This window comes from Humulus lupulus, chromosome 2, assembly GCF_963169125.1.
Source record: "Humulus lupulus chromosome 2, drHumLupu1.1, whole genome shotgun sequence".
Classification (NCBI taxonomy): domain Eukaryota; kingdom Viridiplantae; phylum Streptophyta; class Magnoliopsida; order Rosales; family Cannabaceae; genus Humulus; species Humulus lupulus.
Window position 1 is genome coordinate 204,098,659 of NC_084794.1, and position 6,125 is coordinate 204,104,783.

The following is a 6,125-nucleotide window of genomic DNA, read 5'->3' on the forward strand; positions in this document are numbered from 1 at the left end:
AGGAACCGTTTGCTCTGATACCAACTGTAACGACCCACTAATCTAGACTACTTGGACCATTAACGAATCTATACATAAAACTTACATTTTTGCGGAAAATACCATAATTTTATTGAAAACTTATGGAAACAAAGGTTACTTTCATAAAATAAGTAGGATATGGGTACCCATTGTCTTTAAAACAAAAATAACTTAAAAACTAAAAAGATTTACATAGAGAATGCGGAAAATACATTTAAAACCATAAAAACATAAACAAGACTACATCCTCGAATCGAATAACGCTCGGCCCCTTGACTCCATTCACCATCGATACACATCCTCTAAGCGTCACGAATCTTTCCGCCTCTAAGCTTATTTTCCTGCACATAAACAGAAAGGAATGAGCCTAATGCCCAGCAAGGAAAATCTAACACATAGTCATAAACATAAACATAATTTCATAATAACGTAAAGACATATCATAACACATAATTCACTTATTATAATGGCCATTATTACTTGGGGTCCCATAGACTAAACAAGCATATGCCCATGGGGTTAATGGGGTCCTACTAGCTAAGTAGGTCATATGCCCATAACCCATTTGGGGTCTTGTTAGTCATATGGGTCATATGCCCAAGCCTACAAACATACACATATACATATCATAACACTTTTAATAACATAAACATATAGATAACATAAGCACATAACATATTAATTCTAGCCTATTTTCCTTACCAAAGTTACCGGGATTATGGACTGAGTTGGGACTTTTGGAACACTCCTAAAACCATAAGAAAGAGTGAGTCTAAAGAAAGGAGATGAAATGAAAGAGATGGAAAGACTAAACCATAAAAACATACTTACCAACTTATATGCTTAAAAGTTTGGATTCCCTAACCAAAATAAGAATAAGGTTAGGGGACTGAGTAGAAGGTTTTGAGGAAGGAAATAACATAAAATACAGAAAGGAACTAGAGTTTTGGGTTTACCTCAAAGATTGCAAGATCACTCTAACCTTCACCGAAATACTATAGAACTCACTTCCCAAAGTGTTTGATAAGCTTATGATGTTTAAGCTTATAGTTTTTCCCCAAACCAAGTGTTTACACTCTCACACTCACTTAACACTAGCAGCCTCTGAACTTAGAGAAAATGGTGAATAATGGCTGGGTACTAGGTCCTATTTATAGAGTTTGGGAATGAAAATATCTTGATTTTACTTGAATAAAAATAATGGCTTTTTAGGTGAAAATCATTTGAATAATCGTTCAGCAGAGGCTGAAGACTCGTTCACAAGATGCTGGACTGTTGAAGGAGTTTGAATGGCTGAAAGGAAATGAATTCAAAAGAGTTTGAATCCATGCTGAAGGAGGCGATATATCGCCCCCTGTAGGCGATATATCGCCTGGGCCAGTATGCCCGAGGCGACCGTGCATCGTTTCGTGTTTTCCGTATCTACGTGCTGCGACATATCGCCCCCTATAGCTGCGATATATCGGCATACGCTGAATATTTAAACACGAAATTACACATTTTTAGCTAGGTTTGAATGGAGTAAACAGCCTTGACTAAGCCCTCAACGTACTCAAAGCTGCTGACTGACCCTATAACATTCAAACTTTACTCCTTATTATATTTAATCCTCAAAAATCTTAATCCTTAATTACCATTCAAAACATGTGCTTAAAATCCTATTGGTTGATGTCTAAACCTTATAATATAACAATATATTCCTTAATATCAGTCACATTAATCAAACCTTAGGTTAACTTAATATTCTTAAACTATAGATTAAACTTAGAAAATCTATAAGTACTACTATGAGTGTCCAAATAATTCCCGGTCTGAACCAAAAATCCACAATAACAAAGATAATGCTATAAATACTATCATACTATTATCTATCTTAGCTAAGTAAAGTTCTTGGACTCTACACTTCTTGCCCTTGAAATTTTAAAAAATTTCTAGTATGCATAGATTGAATCATTTGACGATTAGAGGGAGTCAAACCATCATAAAAATATTTTACAAGTTTCGATTTTTCAAAACCATGATGATGATATTTTAATAATAGATCTTTAAATTTTTCCCAACATTCATAAAACTCTTCATCATCTTTTTGAAAAATCTTGGAGATTTCTCTCCTTAGACTATCAGTTTTAGAAACAGGAAAAAATTTCAACAAGAATTTATTATAAAGTTGATCCCATGTAGTTATAGACCCCGTGGGAAGGGAATTTAACCAAGCTTTTGATTTGTATTTTAATGAAATAGGAAATAATCTTAGTTTGACTAACTCATCCGAAAATTTTGAAATCTAAATGTTGAGCAAACTTTGAAGAAATATTTGACATACATGTAATGATCCTCTCTATCTAATCCATAAAAAGATGGCAACAATTTAATGATTGATGGTTTAAGCTCAAAATGGGTAGCAAAAGTGGTAGGAAAAACAATACATGAAGGAGCATTAGCTGAAATAGGTGCAAAATATTCAAGCAAGGTTTTTTCAGGCACAACATTTTCATCAATAGGATTTCTATTAATATTAGCAATTGGTTCCATGATGCTCAAATTTTTACTAACACTTTCAATTTCAAACAAAGATAAATGTCTTTTTACCAAATGATTTTTAGAGTTATGTTACCAATGATGCATATAATTTTCACAAACAAGACAGCAAAGATAATCTCAAACAAACAATTTTTTGACGTGGAAGATTAGTTAAAACCGCAACCACGAAGCGTACTTAGAATTTTTAGAGGTTTGACAACAATATAATTTTTATGGTTTACTTGTCTCCAGGCCTATTTGATTCCACTTGCTCTCACACTACTAACAACTCCCCGACGTTTATTAGTAGTGACAGATTGTGAATTTTGTTCACATTTTCTTTTGGCAAAAATTGCTTATGGTGAAAGGACAAGATTTATGTTTTTTTTTTCAAGTATTTTTTCACAATTACACAATAATATGATAAGAGAAATACAATAGGAAAAAATAAATAATGTTAACTAAAATTCAACAAGAGTTGGGAGGCATATTGTAAAACGCCCTAAACTACTACTTTTCAAAACGTCTCCATACTCAGAAAATTATAGAAGAAAACTGGTTAACATATGAAAATCCAGTGGGGGCCTTAATAAAACATGCAAGTTGGGCCCAATAGTTTAAAATAAAAATAAGAGTACTTATGAAACATTTAAATTAAATAAAGTTTAAGTCCCACTGATAGTTTTAAAATTTAAGTCCTTAACATCATTCTCTAAAGTCCGTCATTAAAGTTGATCGTTTATTCGTCCATAGGATACCCGCACGCCATACACTCTGATGTCGGAACTGCTGACATCACAGGGCATGCCAAAGAGAAAACATATTTATTACCTGAAAGGGGAAAGTAAGGGGGTGAGCTAAAAGTCCAGTAAGGAAGTACGAGAAGCATACAAAGAAAACACAACAAAAACAAATCATATCGTAAGGCTCATACAACATCATATCCATACATCATCATACATCAAACTTAAACATCATCATCATACGTTATACTTAAACATCGTCATTACAATCAACATCATCATCATATTCACACATCATCAGCATATTTAAACATCATCATCATATTGACGCATCATAAGCATATTCAAACATCATCATCATCATCATCATATTCTTTGTGAACATGGCCCTTCTATTATCCATGTCACATCTTGAGGTAAGCAGGAGGCTCTGGTCCTTGAATAACCTCGGCGCGTCCACCCTATGAGTTACGTCATACCTTAGTAACTTGGGTTACATCTTATATCCATAGTAACCCCTTTGTTGTGTCACGTTTAACATGCTAAGAACCATTTGTTTTTCATACAACATACAAAACATATGAAATCCATTTCATATCCAAAGAAAGGAAAAAACATGTTGCACACCCATTCATCGTAGCGTTTCATAATAGATTCCAATACTTCATATTTCATAGTCCATCATCATACATAGCATATCGTTATTCTCATAACAGACCATTCTTTCCATTTCATAACATAAAACATATAAATTCTATCTAACCTCCTTACCTTAGGTTCGAGGAAAGCAAAAATGAGAAAAACTTTACAATGAGGCTATAATCATAATCAAATAGTTCTCTTTAGAATCACATGAGATTTCTCGTGCCCAACACATATACCCCATGTGTGCATGGGCCATGCACACATGGTGCAAATTGTTCATAAATTCTAACTAAACATGAATATTTTTCACATAAAATCACAAAAGAATAATGTCAATTCTACCTATTATCCATGCATGGTTACAAAGTAAAATTATATGTTTGAATAATAGGCATATATTGGTACGTAAAAGTGCATTTGCATGCGACATGCATACGTGAGGAGCGTTGTTAAAAAGTGACGCCTAAAACGATAATTTCTACATGCTCAATTCTAACATCTTCTTTTTTTTTTACCACTATTTATTTATGTCTCAAAATTGATTAAACAAATTCATTTAACCTCTTTAAATTTCTCATAAAATAAATATCTACATTTATTATTTTAAATTGCATAGAAACAACAAAACTTGTAATTACTTAGAAATACTTATAAAATTTCATGTTTCCTTTAGCAAATAACATTTTCTTCTAAATTAACAAAATTACAAGATTAAATGTGAGAAAATATAATTTTAAGTGTGGGAAAAATATATTTTCACTTGTATTATTTAAGACTTAAATTATGTAGTGTAAACCCATTATTTTGAAACAAAACAATTATTTTTAACTTAATAACTTAAACTTTTAGCAACTATTTATTTTGTTTAAAAATCATAAGTGAATTTGAACTCAAACATTTTCTCATTAAAATAAAGAAAAACTGCACTTAATAATAATGTGAAAATTCATGATTACATTTAAAAAAAAAATCAAATTAACATATACATAACTTAGGAAAATAATTTATTCAATATACTCACATTATTAGTTTTATTTAAAAGACATTTCTTATTTTTAATCAAAACTTACCTGCAACTATTTCATCTCTCAAAAATCATAAGCTTGGATAAAAACTATATTTTCTTCATAAAATATATAAAAAAACAGCAGGTATTAATTGGTAAAAATACTATTTTAAATGTGAAATAAAATACCCTTTTATTTACATAAAATCAGCACATCATTTGAGAAATTACTTATCCATGCAACTCATTGTTTCACCAACATTCATCACCAAATATACACAAAATCAGCAAGTATAATCATCATGAAATTCACTAAATTATCTTTTTTAAAAGAATCAAGACGCACCCTTCATTTAACCAATTAACCTAGGATGTTCTTAATATGTATAAGTGACACAAAAATAAAAATAAAACAACACAACATGCATAACACCCCATAGGCCGAAACCTATAACATATTTTCATTCCTTATTGTTTCAAAATCCCAAGAAATTCCTAGCATGCTCCTAATATCACAATTGATCACAATATAGGAAGAGAATTAAAACTAACATGCAAAGAGATAAGAGATCCTAACAAGTTCCTATTTTCAAAACAATGAACATATGTACAACCATATTGGTACCATGCATAAGAATCCTAAAACCCCAAAATATAAGCACAAAACATAAACAAACCAAGCATGCCTTAACCTATTAATACGTCATAACCATATACCAATCTCATAAACATGTTCATCAAATTCATGGATTCAACAACAAGAGTCCAAATCATGTCTCATATCGAAAATACATAGAACCCTTTAGCAAAATCTCAATATTCAAATCCATCATGCTTGCTTAAAAAAAATAATAAATCTAAGCTTATACTCTTGTTGGCTGAAACCACCATAACATCACTCATCATGGTCAACATATTTTCATATCTCAAAATCACATCTCTTTCACAACTTCATCAACCATTATCCAAAAAAAATAAAATAGAAAGAAGACATAACCATGATCATTAAGAAACCAACACATAGGGAAGAATCCATTACCTCTCTTGATTGTGGAATTAAGAACACACTAGCAAAAAGGAACCTTGACACCTATAGGGTTTCAAACATCACAAGGAGAGAAAAGAAGAACCAATACTTAGAATTGAGGGCATGATGTAAACTTAAGAATCAAACCAAGCATACAAGACCA

At 31.5% G+C, this 6,125-nt stretch overlaps 1 non-coding gene across 1 annotated transcript; it reads left to right on the forward strand.

The window, feature by feature from the left end:
* The first annotated feature begins 2,033 nt into the window (after nt 1-2,033).
* Nucleotides 2,034-2,140, forward strand: LOC133820244 (small nucleolar RNA R71). Its single transcript, XR_009886669.1, has one exon. It is a non-coding gene; the product is annotated as a small nucleolar RNA R71 (small nucleolar RNA).
* The last annotated feature ends 3,985 nt before the right edge of the window (nt 2,141-6,125 follow it).